At 33.8% G+C, this 18,961-nt stretch overlaps 1 protein-coding gene across 1 annotated transcript in view; it reads left to right on the plus strand.

Moving 5' to 3' along the window:
* Positions 1–453: 453 nt before the first annotated feature.
* Positions 454–18,961, plus strand: part of LOC124640026 (nephrin-like) — a 281,934-nt gene continuing 263,426 nt past the window's right edge. Inside the window, exon 1 of the mRNA XM_047177607.1 lies at positions 454–762. The gene's annotated coding sequence lies outside the window, so the exon portion shown is untranslated. The remainder of the gene's footprint in view (positions 763–18,961) is intronic.

Raw genomic sequence — 18,961 nt, forward strand, 5'->3', positions numbered from 1 at the left:
GGTATTCCACATAATAACAAATAAACGTACCACACTATGTTACCCTACTGCCTTTTACATTATTTCTATTATTTTTCAAAATCTAAGATAGTTCACTAACATCGTACGTAGCTCTTTAACCCTCCAAAAGGAAATCAGAATCGACGTAAAGCTCTCCCAAATAAATATTTCAAAGAGCATCCTGTAGAACCTGAAAAAACACGAGTCACACGTCACGAAAAACAAAACGTCTCAATCTGCCGCAAAATTAAGACCCCCATAAACCACTTTACGGAAGTGCTACAGAAACCCTCACGTTTTTGTGTACACCATAATTTACAGATGCTACCAACGTGTCGAATGTTTAACTAAAAAAACAAAAAATAAAACAAAAAACGGTGAAAAAAACAAAAAACGGCACGTGGAGACAGAGCTTTAAAGCGCAAGTTCTCGCTTTTGTGTATGCGTGGAATGCATTTGTGTGCGTGCCGTTGCAGGTATCGCTACGGACTTCAGTCCCCATCGGGCAGTCGACGACGCGCGTTGTGTCGACGCTCCTCTCTTCGAACGAAAGCGTTCGACGAAAATCATTTTCGCGATCGAAGAAAATTATCGAAAATTTTTTCATTCGTTGGATTTTTGGAAACTGTGAAAAGAATTGTGTGTTTTGTGAATTTTGGATGCTCAGTGGATCGAGTGTCGACAGTTTTTATTGGTTTTTGTGAATGAATGTACAGGTGTGAACTCGTGAATGGTTATCGTTTTTGTGGGATTTAGAAGCAAGTAAGTTATAGACAATCATTTTATTTGTCTACTTATTTAAATGTTCTATTATAATAGGAATTATTTCAATAGGATATCAACTGGTGTTAATAAGAAAATATTATAACTAATGTAACAGTTCTATGAATAAACATGAAGCCATTGGAATAAATTAATTTATTGATACAGTTTGTTTCCAAATTGATGATAGTCTAGATATTATAAATGAATCCTCATTTGATAATTTATTGGACCGACTCACTGATGATATAGATGCCTAATTAAAAATCGATAGTTAATTGCAATTATGACAAGACATGTTTTGCGAATTGAAACCGTGGACTGGAAATTAATTAAAATTTTTAAGTATCATGTTGGATCAATCACAGTCTGCCAATTATTTTTTACCTAATCTAAAATTATCTAAACATTTAATCTAATCTACTTATTAACCGACCACCATGTCATTTTAAAAAGCACGTTTTTTATTGCAATCAATTAGGTAGTTTGTCGATTTTTTTTCTAACAATCATTTGTTTTATTTTTTTCTAACGGTGCGTGTACAAAAAATAATGACTTACCGCTATTGTGTTTTTTAATGATTTTTGCCGGAACATTTCAAACTGATTGTCATTGAAGAAAAAATATCCGGTGGCGAAGAATAGAGTTAATTATTCTTAACTTCGATTTAAGATCGATTTTTGAAGGTCAAGTTTGGAATGACATTTAAAAATGTATCGAGTATCGACCTTTGGTAAAGTAACTATTTGGTAATACTTACTCGACATTTATTATTGGGTACAAAACTACTATTTATTCTTGAAATATGAAGCTTTGAATTTGATAAATGGACTTAATTGGGCCTTGTTTTAGATATAGCCTGGTGTTGCCTTAAATATTGTAAAGGTTTTCAATTAAAATGGTAACAGAAATATAGGTGTCATATTTACAGGTCACTTTGAGTCTAGAATACATTATTCATAAACCAAAGTAAAGCAACGTTTTATTTTTAAAACTTGAACGATTTTTTTTTTACTATGGAACTAGATCATTGATGATACCTTTTGTGGTATGTTTTACCGTTTTTTGCTTTTCTGTATGAGTGATCTATGTAGATGTTCAATAGGTACTTATTTTTTGTTAATGTCAAGAAAAAATGCTAAAGTATTATTCTACTCTATATCTGGCGATCACTGAACTAATCGGGATTATATTACGTAGTTATGCAGATACTGAAACTTTCAGGTTTTAATAAATGCATTTCTTACATATAATACAGAGTACGTATTTAATTTAATGTGATTAGGTACGACACACGCAATATAAGGAAACTTGGAAACTGACATAGGATGAAGAATTTTATCAAGTGGTGGATGAAAGCCACCATCCTTAGAAAATCTACATAATACCTTAAGAAATATATAGAGTAAAGTAAAACATAAAAATCTACATCTTATATTTAAACAAAGCACTAAGGCAGTCTATAAGTGAAGGTAATTTCTTGTGATTTTCGTCACGCATAAACTTCGGCATTGAAACGTAATTACTTATGGTCATAGACCTAAATTTAGGCCAGTTCAGTCTAGACGCTGTTACGTTTTTGTTAGAATATATAACAGCCAAAATAATTGGTTTTTGTAAGGGTAAAAGTTGTCGATAAACCTTTCTTTGTAAAGTAACTATATACTTGAGTTTGGTTGCTGGGTTTTTGTTACTATTTCAAGTGAAAGAAACTGTACCTAGAGTTTTCGATGAAAATTGACACAAAGTATGTAACACAAATCTAAGGTAATTCTTGTTAGTCATAACCTATTATTGATCAGGTTCTGCTATGCATCTTGTGTGATAACGGCTTCACACACGGGGATTGAAAGTAGATATAGTCTTCCTCGATAAATGGACTATCTAACACATATATTTTTTTTAATTCAGTCAAGTGGTTCCCGAGATAAGGCGCCCGACCAAACTCTTCTTTCAGCTTTATAATATTAGTTGAAACATTTTCACACCTTTCAGCGTTTCACTAACAAAGTCACAGTAACGGTTCTGATTTCGACATTTTTCTTCAATTAACTACGATTCCTTGACCGAGTTACAACTTCAGGCATTAATTGCCAAACTTTTTGTTGCGAATATAATTTCAGCATTTAAGTAATTTGTCGCTAACTCGAGTTTCTTTGAAACAGTAAAAGATAAGACACTGCAGAGGAAATTATTTGCAAATTTCTTGTTTGAAAATGCCCTGTAATAAAAGTAGGGATTGTATTTTGTATTTTTGTAATTGAAGAACTAGATCTTTTCTCGCACTTTGTCCACAATACTAAGAGATCTACGTTTCGTATCTGAATGAAAATACGCTTATATTTGTTTCAAAGATACTATACCTATCTCTGCACCTGTCTCAGTCGGTTCAACCGTTTAATGTGAAACGTTTGATAACAAACAAAATAACTTTTGAATGTGCAATATTGGTATAGGTGTTATTTTTCAAACTATTAATACCGGTCTAGTCGATAAAAAGAACCTTTTCATCCAACTTATTGCGAAACTTATAGATGTTCTTTTATGATTCATAATATTACTATGATGGTTTTTCATACCAAAAATTCCAAAGTACTGCACCAAAAAAAGTTAATTTCACGCCATGTGTCATCGTGAACGAATTTCAGGGAATTCGGTGATACATTACTGGCAACCCTTTGACGCCCCCTCCGTCACATTTTATTGCACCCACGAGGGCCGAAGGGTTCACTGTTATTTAGATGCAGTGAATTATTTCCTTTACGACATCATATGCCAAGGGTTTGGCATTATCTCTCCTTGGACACCGTTTATTCCCATCAAAATACTTTAATTCAACAACTTTGAGAACACTTTACAGTGAGTTCTAAAATTATCAGGCTATTTTATTTGAACTAAGCACGCAAATATCATCAGGCTTTTATGTTTGATAGAATAGACATAGACTTTCAGCTACGTAAACGACTCGTTTGTATCACAAAGTCTTCAGCTGGAAGCACCAAACTTCTGCCACCATAAATCACTGCTCAATATTTATGACCTCAAATTACTAGTAAAAATCATCACTTATGGACTTAATAGTACCCAAAATAAAATCTGCCTGTACTGTAATCACATAAATGCAAAGTAAAAATTACATAAAGATTTTAAAACGGCCTATAACTGCTTGTACCTGTAGTCCAAATGTAAGGGCTACTACACATGTAGTTACCACATACCCCCATGAGAAAAACCTTCCTTAAACGTTTAGTACAGGCGTAAAACACCTGTCTTTTCATTAAGTTAAACGCAACCGTGTAAATAGTCATAAAATTAACGCCCATGGGAATCTCCCCCTTCGTTGACATTGAACTTGAAATGGAAAACAAATATTTAAGAGTAAAAGGGTTATGTTTGAGAATATGCTGTTTTATACTTACTTACTTTCTTGGGAAGATCGTGATCTCTGGTAATGTAAGGAATGGTAGTCTTTAGTGGAAATTCATCTATGAGGTTATTCATGAATAATTTTGTTGCTTTCACTTTTTAAAAGGTAATTCAGTAATGTGATGCTGTTTACAAAATGTTGTTGTGATTCTGTTCGATTCTTCGAGACCATTCAACTATTAATTGTCAACAAAATTAAAAGTGTGGCATTTATTTTCTTAAAGATTGATTTCGATTTTTTTTTTCAGTTTTAAGGTGAGAAATGTTTCACATTTTACATAGTTTTTTGTAGTGTCAAACGATACACGTGCTCATGAAAATTTATCTTCAATATGCTTTTGATTTGGAAAAGCGTATAAATCACGTATCAATTCAAACCTCTTAAATACGTTTTGCAACTTTTTTCCGCAACTATCAAAACATCAAACTACCGACTCAAGGCGTACCATGAGCACCTTCCAAATAATTCAGCAAGAATCTACGTCTGTTACGTATAAAAACATAATTAGCGCTTCTCGAAGCGTAATCCCCTGAGATTTATCATGAAATTAGCGAGCCCCAGAAATAATGGACGCTCTCTTAGAATTTGAATATTTTCGTTCCTCCACATTTTCGAGATTTTTAGAAGAGATTCAAATGATTCGGTCTTGGGAATTGAGTATGAAATGCCTTTTGAAGGGGTGGGTGAATTGTGATTTTATATATTTTTGCCATATTTTCATTAATTTTGGCTGTAACTGTTTGGGATATTACACGGATATTTATACCTCTTTCTTGTTCCTAACCTATCAGGCTTACTTTTTGGAAGATTTGGTTTTATTAAGAAGAGATAAAGATGAAATGTATGTTACATAGTACCTACCTTAAATTCTTTTTATTTAGAAAGACCTTCAAAAGCACAATATTCGTATGACTTCTCAGGACCAATTTCAATACGACGATATGACTTTAAAAAAACTCGCGTATAACTTAACCTACGACACTGTTTACTATCCTCTAAAGTCAGCTTCTAACCTCAAAAACGAAATTTAACCCCATCAAGAATTCACAGACAGACACAACACTGCAAGTAATTTCATATAACCAACAACATTATACAGCCCCTTTTTCATGGAACGGCGGTATATTAAAAAATAAATATATAAATATAATAAGCCACCGTCCCTTTCATCTGCATGTCTGGATAAAACGCCTCGCTTGGGCTCATCTTGAGCCCCTACTTACATTACAATAGGTAATTGCTTGGGACATATATTATTATGTTTATTTTGTGATTTTTGATGTAGTTTTTATTGAAAAATTGTATGATTTAGGTAGATTGCTAGTGAAATGAAAAATGGGAATTTAATCTAAACTATATTTTCTGATAGCTGATAATTTTGATTTATCGCGTGAATTTCAGAAACTACTTGGCCAATTTGAAAAAAATATTGTGTTTTGAAGGAAAATTTATTTAGATTCACCAAGAAGATGTACAAGTTTCATTAGAATACTTGTATGTACTTAATGGTAAATTTCAGTAATTATTCACTAGACACGGTGATTTCCATACTTTAGGGGAAATCGAGTCAAACATTGAAACTATGCTAAATTGGCGATTATTTTATAAGCATTTTTTTTCACACTTTATCTAACCTGTAAACCTAGGGCTAGTATGTAATAACTAACCTAGTGTTATCGATCCGTATATTAACAGTTTACTAGGAAACCAATAAAACTGTGAAACATTTGTAATTGGCTCATTATTTATAATTCCGTCATTGGTGACTAGATGACTGCTTTACTACTTTGTATGATATTACACCTTTTAGCTGACAGACAGACAAAGGGGTACTTTGCATTTATGATTGTAAAGAAATATAACATTTTATGACCCACTAGATTCCGTGTCAGAGGCAGTTAGGCGGATTAGAGAAAACTCTGGCCCTAGAGCTTGTTAGGTGTTTAAAATCTGCAGTTCTCACAATGAAAACAATAAATTTTAGACTAGATACTTATTCCTGGACGTAACAATTTTTTTTTATTAATACAAAAGCTATACCGTCCTTTGTACTTAATGAACAAAAGAAGTCGGTTAAAAAACACTATAATCATCTTGTCGAATCACTCAAAACATTATAGAACCATATTGACCAAGAGTTTTTTACATCAACCAGTAATTAAATTATTAATATCAAGCTTGACCTTCATTATATAACAACTAGTGTCAATATTAATAAGAACTTGGTTCCGGTTCATCTTAAGAAAAAAAACAATATTTTTTTGATGATAAATCAAATTCTGAGATGAACGGACTTGTTTGTATATGTACTCGTAAATATTAAACTACGCTTCGACTTTATCGAATGATTGTTCTTCTTTATAAATTTACTAGAATATCGCTGGATTGAAGGTTCCTTTCAAGCTAATATCGTTGCGAACTTATGAGGTCTTCTAAAACTGAAGATCCAATATTTTGTTTATTTATTTAAAAACACTTTAAACTATCTTTACAGGATCTCTTATCCTAATACGACAGCTAAGAACTAAAAACTAAATTATTTACAATCACGGTAATCCACTAAAGTTAAAATTATATACTAGGTATTGCGTTTGTAACATAAAATAAATAATAATTCCCTTGCGAATTCACCAAAACAACATGTAAAAACATCAATGCTGCTATGTAGATCGTTTATGATACGGATGGCTCTGGTTATGGGTGCTTTGGCGAGTAAGTTGGTTCTCGATGTAGGTACCAGTAGCAGAGGCGGGCTTCGCCGCCGCCACACGTAGCGGTCCGGCACACACAGGCTCAAGCGCTGCAGCACTGCCGGGTGACTCTCCAATCCGCGAAGCACCTTCACCAAGTAGGACACTCTCGTCGGACACGCAGTTGATTATAACCAACCATGCCCAGGACAAACAGGGTGGGATACATCAGTGGGTAAAACGGATATACCCCATATAGTTTCTTGTACAGGTGGCGAGTAAACTTATTTTGAACGCGCTCCAACATTATCCAACATTATCGCTCCAACATTTTCAGGTGCTTTTACCACATAGTAACATTAGTAGACTAAAAATAAATTGTCTCGACGTTCGTGTATCGTCTCATATCTGTGGGCAGTACACCTACAGAGGCTTTAACTTAAAGGTAATCCTTACTAATATTATAAATGCTAAAGAAACTCTGTTGGTCTGTCAGTCCGCCCTTCACGCCAAAACTATTGAACCGATTTATATACATAGGTAAAAGTTACTTAAAGCCCGAGAAAGGTCATAGGATACATTTTACCCGTTTTCAGGAAGTTGGTCTTTCAGGAAGCGGTGAAACACTCGTGTGTTAATACAACATAATTTGATTTTTCATTAATTGAAAAACATATTTTTGTATTAATTGGATAAAATTAAATGTTTGACATTACCCAGAGCACATTTGTGCTTATACCTGTTGAAATATAAAAGCTTCAACATTATGACTTATTTAGATTTATTCGAAAATCAGATTATTTACGATCTTAATCATTTGCCCTTTACCCTTTGAGGAAATGCCATTAAAAGTGTTGTAATTATTACGACCATGAACTTGTTTTAGATCCATTCGATTTCTGGTAAATAACATAAAATTTTAATTTGTAAACTAGTTTATATTTTGTAATATTATTATCACACGTGGTTTCTTTAAGAGCTAAGGGGGTAAGAAATTATTTTGTTATGACAAAGATATTTATAAAGGTTTTTTTTTTTTATAAAGAATGCAACTATTGCCAATGTTGTTGTTGCTACTGAAAATTCTACATAAAATATTTATTGCGAGCCTTTACTCGAACCTAGGACTTTCTGTTAAACAGTCGTTTCGCCCACTAGACCTATTCATAAATAATTCAAAAAATGTCATTGAAATATAATTTCAAGTAAACCAACAAATTAATTTTGTGTTATGAATAAACATTAAACTTGATATATGCGTTTGAATTTTACGCATTGGTTCGTTTATTAGCCGCATAATTAATAGTTTTTGAGGTACCTACTTGTGGCTAAATAATAGGAAAGACGTATCAACTAGGAAACATATTAAACAAGGGCAATTTAAAGATGGGTGACTATAACCATTTTCATGTAATAAAAGGATTATTATTATTAGAAAGCCTTCAAGTACCTAATAACGCGTAATCCTTGGTTATTGTGTGCTGATGGTGTATACTGATAGGCGATAATAGATGTGTTTATTGAAATCATTGAAATAGATGAGAAAAATATCTAACTAGTGTTTTACCTCTTCTTGAGATAGGAAGTCATGACCCCTCTCGAATGACTAAAACCTACCTTTGTTAATTCTGTTTACTAGCCAGCCAGTTTAGGGCCGGAGTAACTTTTTCGATTATTTCCGCAGCCTCAGCACCTTGTTTTACTTGGTTAATGAACTCAAACTAGACCATACAAGCCCTCCTGCCAAAATTCCCCGAAATATACCCCATTTACTCCACAGGCAAATATCACATGCCACAACTACCCTATGTCAAAACATGAGCCTGAGCAAACGTATGGGAACCAACACCTGATTATCTTTCCGCTCGACTTCCATAATGATGCCCTCTAGCTGTAGGCTTCAGCCATCACATTTGGCATATTAATTACATTTCTACTGGCCACGGCAGAATAATATTGCTAATGTGCCTTTTGATCGAATTTGGCATAATTGATATTTATTACCTGTGCATGATTTAGGAGAGATGTATATAGCTGACGTTAAAAGAGACTTCTGTAAAACTATTAAGTGACAATGTAATTAGTAAGTTTAAAATTGTCACCACCAATTTTGCATAAATAGTCAGTAAAAAACCTCCCTCTAGTTTAAAATATTTAACTAGTAGAAGGTGGATCTTGTATGAAATATACATTTACTCTACAATAATACTTAATCAGCATCATCATATCAGGCAATTGCCGTCTACGACAAAAATAATAGTGACCTCTATAATATAAACTTTTTATACTACCATATTGATTACATTACCACTCAATGAGGTAACATTTCTTGCTACTTCTTCCATAATTTAATGCCTTTACGTCAAATATTTCATAACAATCCCATACAGTGAAACCAGTATAAACAGACCTGTGTTGAATTCTGGAACTAAAATTCCAAGTATCAGAATTTATTATTTATTTCCTTCTTCTTTAGAAGTAAAGTTGCTATAAAGCACGGAGTAAGGAAAGATGAGCAGAGATGCCAAAATGTAGGTAGGTCAGGCGCCTTCTTCTAGGTCAAATATGTACGGTGGGCATGACCAAAACGCTCAGTTACGAGTCAACTAACAAGGCTTTCGGGTTCTTTGAGACATCTGGTAACGATTTTTGGAATTACAAACATGGGTGGGATCCAAAGTAGACGTATAAGGGCGGAATCAGTAAGGTACCTCGTCCCTCGAACACGCGTATTTTGGCGCGCTACGTTCTTAGGAGATTTTCCGTAATGGCATCTCCGCTAGTCATTTTGTTCTCCATCATGCAGTAAAGTCTCAAGTTATATTGGTGATATTTCTTTTGCTAATAAAGTCATAACGACGTGAGATATTCAAACGAGTTGTGATTGGCTATCAGCTTTTTTTTATTTTATCATTTTACTCACATGTCGAATTTCTTATGATGTAGTATCAAATGATTACTGTGAAGATTATTGTGGATGTCGTTAGGTTATTTGAGGAACGATATCTAATGGGTTTATCGTAAATCTGTCAGTATGAATGTAATATAGAAATGTGTGGTAGGTAGAAAGTGAAGTATTATGTAACAACATTTGGTAACATAAAAGTACTTTATATAAAAACAAAGTCCATTACCATTAACAAAATAGTCAATATCATAAGAGGGAACAAAATAATAGCGTTACCTACGCTTAGAAGCTTAAAGTTGTTGCAAACTTCAATGACGAATATTTGTAGCCAAAACTTGATTTAAGTAGAGTATTAACAATAACCAGTGATAATAATTCAGCACTATATTTCCTAGCTCAAACAAAACCAACGTCTTTGAACTCAACAAAAAACTCATTCAGGAACGCTAAAATTATATTTGCGTACAAAGCAATCTATAGCATCTCATTACAGCTTATTATTTTAAACTTAAGCTAATCACTGCGTCGATCAATCACCACGACCGTCAGCCAATATTAATGAGTACTAGAGTAACACGAGAAACTTTTTTATTTTCCAACTAATTACTGTGTTCAACATTATGTTGGCAGGCCCTGTTTGTTTTGTAAGTAGACATAGGCACGGAAATAAGTGTGTGTCTTGTGTCAACTTTGCTGATATGTGGAATGTTCCAGTGTTGGACCGTGTTCTAATTGCGATCAGTTGAATTCACTTGAAGTATGAGAAGCTTCCTCTGTATGATAAAATGCCGAAAGATTTGGCAACTGAGAAGAATTATTTAATTGCCCTTTAGGTACCTACTTCGTTTTAAATATGTAGTTTTTACTACAAGCTCTAGTAAATAATCTAGTGACAAGAGACAAGCTCCTAGTTGAGATTACGTTCTGAACAGTAGATCTTTTCCCTCATCATCACTACTATTCAATATAAACGAGGATCGAGGAAGTACCCACCGTACGCAACACACTCAAACTCAACTATATCCTATCATCACTATATCCCAAAATCCAGCCGACCCATACGCACAAAACCTACCCTTAATATTAAAATATACCCTTTCTACCATGTTTGGCTTGAATAAAAAGCAAACTTAGAGAATTACCGGAATCTATGTAAATATTGACGTCGACCCTTCCCGACTTTTAACCTTTTTTTGGGGATCCGTTTGAAGGTCTCTATTGGTTCTTCGTCAAGGTCCTTTTAAATGAGAATAAATAGAAGAGCAGGATGTAATATCTGTTCTTTTACACCGGGCCTAACAAAGGGACTTTTGAAAAACCCTTTTTTTAATTAAGCAGCAACAGCCCACTTTATTAAGGTAGTCAGTTAAATTAGAAGGAAAATTTGTTGTCTATCACAAAAGAATTTGAAACAATCCTCCCTTTCCTTTCTTTTTCACCTGTTGTCCAATACTACTCGTTAATGTTTTTCGGCTAATGATATCCTGTACCCGATATGTCTAGATTATGGTTTGTTACATTCTAGATCCTTAGAGATCACGTCTGCAAGGGTCTTCGCATCTGCCTTTAGGCTTTTAAGTCTCACTGTTCTTAACATTTTCTACCATTATCATTTTGAAGGATTCTTTGGATATCTCCTCCAATTCAGCGAGAACATCAGTCTCTTATTCCAACATTTTGATTAACATCTATCTAATACAGACAGACTCCTCTGATTTTGATTGAATGATCTTAATAGGTGCAATTGTTATAAAATGAAAACCTAGTAAATTACTTTAGGCGTTATAGAAAATCGATCGTTCTTCGCCTAGGTATCGTTAATGCGATTAAACCTATTAGGTATTTTTCCTTTCGTAGAACTCCTATCGTTTGGCTGTTGTATAGTGTTAAATAAAATGAAATTAGGTTTTTCTACCCACCTATTATCGTTTAGATTTGATTACATCGTCGTGCTAAGTGAATTGAAAAAAATCCATTGTACCAACAAATATAGGTCCATTGTTATTGATTGTTATATAGCTTTTCAGACATATAATCATTAGGTTTACTAATGTTTATTATCATTATGGAGCTTTTAAATAAACCATCTATCACTGTACTACACAATTGTCACCAAAATGGTGCTATAAAAGCAAAATGTAATCAATTATTTAAACAGAACAGTTTGACCTTGACGACCACAATACTAAGGCTGAGTAAAATCCTCACATTAACACATAACCAAAGCCAAACAAAAACAAATTAATCCCTAATAATTGCAGCACTTCCAATCCTGATGCCTAAAAACTCCCAACTCAAACGCAAAAGTCCCCAAACCTTACCTATGCGGATTATGTTAATTCTGAGGGTCCAAATATTTCGTTTAACATTTAAAATAATTTCCGTCCAGTTGGTACGTGTAATGGAACAAGTTAAAATCTACTCGCTTGTTAGGCGGTTATTAGCTGAAGTTTAATCTGATTAAATCTTAAGCTCTGTTGTTAATTTTTTAGCGAAGTATTGCTGGACTGGTGTTGGAATTACTGTGATGGGTGTTAGTCTGTTGAATTTTGGAAAAGTAGAGTACATTCTTTGCGAAAAGTCCGAAAAGGAATACTAGAGATTTAAAAATTAGAGGCACAGTATCAAGAGAATCATCTTGAGGTGACGATGTTGATGAAATAGTTAGAAATCGATGTTAATGAAAATATTGTCTACCTTCCCAGTAACAGACCTTCTCTAGACTCTTTGTTTAGCTACGAAAAAAAGATCTACCTATTCACTCACTTCACCTACATCATTTTCACTGGAATAATGTTAGTTACACGTGATAATGCCCTGAAGTCTGTTCTTTTAATAAAAATGGTATCCGCTTCGTCATAACACGTTGTACTTTCCGTTGGTTAGGTAACTTGTTGCTAGGGGCTTATGAAGTTATGATTTTACTTGTTACCTAATACTTTGCTTCTAGTTACTGTGAGTTGGGGCTTTATTGTAAATTTTGGGCTCCAATTTAATGAATCTGGATTCAGGGGATCGAATTGACGGTAGGGTTTTATGACCCTTAAAAATGAATAACCAGTAATAATTTTGGTATTATTTTATGTTCTTTCTAAATGTTTTTATTTCTATACCTTTATTTAAGCCCAACAAAGGTTTTCACTCCAGTAATCCAAATACTTACCTCTAGTAATAGCATCTCCAAGTTTATTTAAGAGCTTCTCACTACAATCTAAAGCTAATATTTTGAAAAATGTTGTGAATTGTAGCCCTCTAACCCATCCACAAATCAACCGTGGCAAGACCAACTAGCTTCAACATATTCTATTAAACTGCCTGTCCGTTACGAAGCCCACGACAAAAACCAGACATACCAAAGAATAATTGAATATGATTTGATTGCACTGACGAGAACTGATGGATTGACTCATTCATGACCACACATGGATACGTAGTAAAAAACTGTTACAATCTACTACAGAACTAAATTGATCAAGATTGTAATAATAGATATTCTTAATTGCTAATATTGTTTGTAATCTATCTGAAATATAATCCTTTCTTGATCTGCTTAAGCGAAAAACTAATTGCCTGAGAATTTCTGAGAAATCCTGCTTTGTTTTTCTTCATCTAAGCTACAATTCGCCGGCTAATAGGCTGATAATACCGTTGCTAAATCTATAAGTCTATTAAGAGTTATAACAAATATATTTACGTAATTAGTTACCAGTGTATTATTGTCACATGAATGTCAGCATTACATCTAATTATAGTTTCAAGAGATTCTGAGTATTACCTTTATTGGTTTTTTTAGAAATCCCCTGTATGACAAACCTATTAATTTTGGGATATTTGAATGGATAGAAAACTTGAAACGCGACCTACAGCCTGGAACGTACCCATTGATACCTTAAATAATAATATTTCAGGTGGAAGAACCCAAAAATTCCATTAAAAAGCTCTTTAAAAAAATAGCAAAAACCCAAAACAAGAAGTCATGTAACCAGAAACTATCTCCAAGCAGAGCAAAATTAATGATACCAATCAAATTAAAATTACCATAAACTTTATATGAAACGGTATGCAAACGACCATCGTTTCCCCATAGAGGCCTTGCTTCGTCAACTCACCATTGTACGTTCCCGTGAATACGTGTTTTGATTTCACTTATGTCAGCAGTACCATTGATATCTAAACAACCAAAAATCGTCTCTATCTTCAACCACTCAAGGTTGGTTTTCAAGTGGTTGAGTGTTAATGTAATAGCGTTTTTGACTTTTGACTTGAAGACATGTTGTCAGTTTGTATTGACAAGCAATTAATTTGAGTTCTTCTATTGTGCTTATGTTGTTGGTTAAGTAAGTTGTGATATGGATAATGTCTTCGTTTTTATTATTGATAGTTCCGCGATCATTAATTTTCTTCATATTGAAATCGGCAATTTAATATTCTTTTATTATTTAAGTGCCGTCGAGTAATTTGACTCTTTTAGCCTTATTAGTTGTTTTAATTGCATATATTTTACGACCGAGATTTCACGGTTTCAACCTATTTCTTTGACACAGTTCAAACTTTATCTAATCACTTAAAATTGTCTTTTGATGTATGATATTATGGTTAATTGCCTTAATTATGTAATGCGTTATCTGTAATATAACAATAAGTTTGTGTTACTTTGCCTTGTTACTTGTATTTAGTATTATACGTATTGTGCAATATACATATTTCATTGGAACGTCCATCAAAGCTCATCTTAGATTCTAGTACATAAGTAGGTTTATGCCAGTGAGGCAGAAAGGTCAAAGTACGTTTTGTCTCTTAAGGTGCTCCTTAAGATGTTTGTAGTATTACCAACGATACTAGAGATCAACTTTAGTACCAAGAAATCCTGGATGAAAGCAATGAAGCGTGCTATAATGAACCTTGTGTAATTATTGTGATTTTGTTCAAAAATCAATTTAATTGATAATGCGTTTCTTGAAGGAGGCCTACGTTCAGCAGTGGACAGCCTGATATGATGATGATGTCGATATAACTTGAACTTAAAAAAGATAAAAAACTAACTTTAACTATAACGATATTTTGATCTATATTAGCTCTCTGTAAAAATAGTTCATTCAAGCGAAACATCTGTAAGACAGGCGACCACCTTTACTTTTACTTTATTACAACAAGCAAATGTGTCATTGTGCATTGTCACGATACTTATAGTTGATTGTCATGTCCATGTAAGTGATATTCAGAAGTGTGTAGTGGTTGTCCATTTCTATTTGTTTATTTCTTCTTATTATTTGTAGTTATACTTTGCGCAAGGTTTGTGAGACCAAGATTATTGGGTTAAGTTATGTAGGGTCGTCAGATAGGCACCATATGATTCATTTATACAATTTGACCGAAAATAACTTTCTTATGTGTTAAAATCTAAACTTAATGGCTGTTAAATAAAAAAGGGCTCAAACTTTACTTTAGTACAGTAAAAAGAAATTACTTTCAAAAATTAATTAAATTTTCCTAAAATTTCCCCAGACAATCTTCTATCTTTAGACAATGACGAATTTAGGAGGTCCAATTAAAATTATTATAAAACTAATCCGCTTAACGTTTAAATTATTATCGTACACGGTACCTCTGACCCTAATTAATTAAACAAAGGGGATGATTAAAAGGTAATGGGACCAAAGAGTTGGGTTACCCGCGAGATAGTTCAGAAGAACGATCATTCAGAAGCGTTATATGGAAAAAACTTCATAAAAACACACAAGTTCCAAAATGTTATAAAGAATGTCAAAGCAAAGGTGAATTACCTATATTGCAGCATTTTCATTGTTATGTAACGTAAATTATTCCATTTTGTTATATCACTCAATGTGTAATTGTACTTGACAAAAGTGGGTACAATACAATACACCATATATTAGTCGACCATTGTTAAGTTAAAAATATCTATCGTATCACCATCATGCTGATGACCACTTTTTTAAGTACCTATATTTATTTTCAAAAATAGCTAAAAACAGAAAATAAAAATATCTCCAAAACAAGTAAAATTCAATATAACAACGCTGGAAATACGCAAGCTAAGCTTCAATGATATCTTCTGACCTTATTTTCCGTCATACACCCTTATCGTATAAAGTGGTCCTTTTGTCCGCTGTCTCTTTGGTACCAAAGGTTTCCAGGGGATAAAGTACTGAGTACTATGTTTCTAGGATTATTACACGATTAAGGCGAAGCTTAGAGATGGTATGAGTGTACCTTTACTTAAGTGTTCGTGCGAGTGGTTCGGTGTTAAGTATCCTTTGCTTAAGGGAGGTCCTAATTCGTCATTTTTGTTTAGGGAGTGTAATGAAAAATAGCACTCAAGTTAGAGACATGAGAGGAAAATAAATTAGTGTTTTCGTTGAACTGGCGATATTTTTATTGAGAAGTTAATTTTTTTCTGTCAATAGATCATCTACATAGAATTTTTTTTTTACATGGTCCATTTTGTGAACACTCATATCTTTGTCAACGTTTCTTTCATCAATTCTTGATAACAACACGTAAATTTGCAAGACATCCAAATCAAAACAAAACTGTTAACGATCCCACGAATTTCACAACTAGAGGTATATTACTCCAAACTTTTTGTCCAACTCAGCGATTAAGAAAACAAAATAATTACGGGCGTACTTACGCAAGCGAGCAATTTTCCGCTGGCTCGTCGTACTGCACATTATACTGATTGTTTTTTTTTTACTGTCCGATGTCCACTGCGCAGTCAGTACTGTGGACTCCGGTGCTTTCCACTTTAATTGTTATTATTGTACTTGGTTGCAATTGAAAAGATCGCCAGTGGAAAAGACGGGGATAATTGTGTGTTTTAGATAGGTTTCTGATGAAGATTTTTTGAAATGTGGTCCATAATGAATTCTACATAATTATAAAACCTCCTTACTTCTTATGCATCATAGAAGCTATATACAGCCGTCATATTACAATATGTATAAAATGTGAGGACTAGTTTCCCCAATGTGGATTTCTCCCTGACCCCAAAAACCAGCGTCGAAACAAAATACCAAGTACCACTTCGTTTGTTTTAACAGCCAAAATATTTATCTGCCCCAAAAAACGCAATATCATTATTTTCATCAAGTTCGGATATGCCCATTAAATACCTCTCGAGGATTGCCTTCAAAAGTTCGCGGAACAAAAAATTCAAATAGCAAGTCCGGCTTCAAAACCATGACAACGTAGCGATCACAATCATTACTATTAATGTATGTAGGCGTACGTTTTACTCCATAAACGGACTGAGGTCATACCCTGGCATTTTAAAGAATTCGTTTCTAAACAATGAGGCCGTGAAATCTGTTGTTTTGCTCCCCATTGTGTTTGCGAATAAAGCGAAAGTCCATTAAGTTGGGTTTAAAAAGATATATCTAATTTTTTTTCATGGAACTCTGGCTGTGAAAGAAAGCAGCGTTTTGGCTTGTTTTCCTAATGGACGAGTTTTAAGGGTCTTATTTCACAGACAATGTGCAGGGAATATTCGGTGGGGTAGGTTTGTAACTTGCGCAGACTTTTATGTGGGCGTTATTGTTTTGCCCTTCAGATATCGAATTTCAGGTGTTCCAGTTTTTACTTCTGTCTTGCCATATTATTAGTCCTATGGTACGTAAACCATAGCGGTAGATATTTCAAAGTTATACTACATTTTTAAATATTCACAAGTTACAGCAACTAGACTGATAATTAGTATCGTCTGTATTAGGTCATACAAACAGAACCTCCAATCTGATTGATAGACCTAATTTATTCCATTCAACTTTAACAAGATAGCCATGAATACTAAAGGAACTTTCACAAAAGTCTAGACCCAGTCTAGTAATGTTTGACACTTAATTTTTCAAAGCTATCCTGTAAACTGGCGGCGTATTCACGTTAGTGCACTTCAGAGCCCTACGGGAAAAGATATCCATCTACCTTCACACAAGACTCGGTACTTTCATACCACCAGATCCCAAAGCACGCATACTTAAAAGATATTACGTTCCTCAACTCAACGTTATTTTAACCCTTATGTGAGTGACGAATAAAACACCTTTATTAGAGTGACGAGGTACCCGGGTACCTTCATACAGTTTAGACGTAATGTAAACAATCAAGGTCTGTTTTAAAATTACCCTCACTTTGAATATTATTATTTTAGTTAAGCTAAACAGTTGACGATCGGACAAACACAAGAAACACTTGAATCCATTCAATACATCGTGTTAGATCTCTTGGCTAAATATAACAATTCAGGACTAAATGTAACTACGGATATTTTTTTTATATCTCTTCAACTGCCTCATTCCTTGAATTCGTGGAACATGACACTAGTTAGAACTATAAGAAAAAAAAACAAACGGTTTCTTCCTCCAAATATGCAAGCACACAAGGAGAGGGTGATTTAAGTATGCTTCTAACTTCGCCTTTAGAAAATAAGCAACTTTGTGCTCCTATGTATCCGAAATGAATAAAGCAGTAATAATGTTGTCATCAATGCACATGTCACCAGTTATTGAAAGTGATAAGGAAACTGCCAAGCCAGAAATAATTTTATAATATAACAAAACCAAAAGTGGAGGACAATATGGATAAGTTGTTAGCAGAATACACCGTGAAACACAGAACGAATTGGTGGCCTTTAGCACTTTTTTTTACAATATTATTGATATTGCAGCTTTGGAAAATGATATATGCTGCTGCAATAGCAATAGCTGCAATAGCTTTGGCAGCATATATCATTTACACGGAACATAACACACAATTTGTCTCGAGTGACAGACGTAGAAAGTTTTTGAAATCATTGAGTCTACAACGGTGTGGTAAAAATATAGAAGAAAGATCAAAAAAATCCATTGTGACATCAAAATTACATGTAAGATCTGCAATGCAGGTGCTTGGCCAAGAACTTAGGCTTTCGATTCCTTCTGGATCTACAACTTCTGTAAGTCGGACCAGACGAGATTCTACAGAGCGTGTTGTAGTCGTAGGAAGTTGCTACATATGCAGCCTAGAGAACTCAAACGCAAGCCAAAACAAAATCACGAAAAGCTTGCACTAAATGTAAAAAAACCAGTTTGTGATGAACATGCAGTAACTCGTCCAAGATGTACAAGTTCTGCATAAACAAAGAATTTGTAACTTTTATAGAAATAAAACATATAT

This window comes from Helicoverpa zea, chromosome 20 (assembly GCF_022581195.2).
Source record: "Helicoverpa zea isolate HzStark_Cry1AcR chromosome 20, ilHelZeax1.1, whole genome shotgun sequence".
In the NCBI taxonomy this organism is placed as follows: Eukaryota; Metazoa; Arthropoda; class Insecta; order Lepidoptera; family Noctuidae; genus Helicoverpa; species Helicoverpa zea.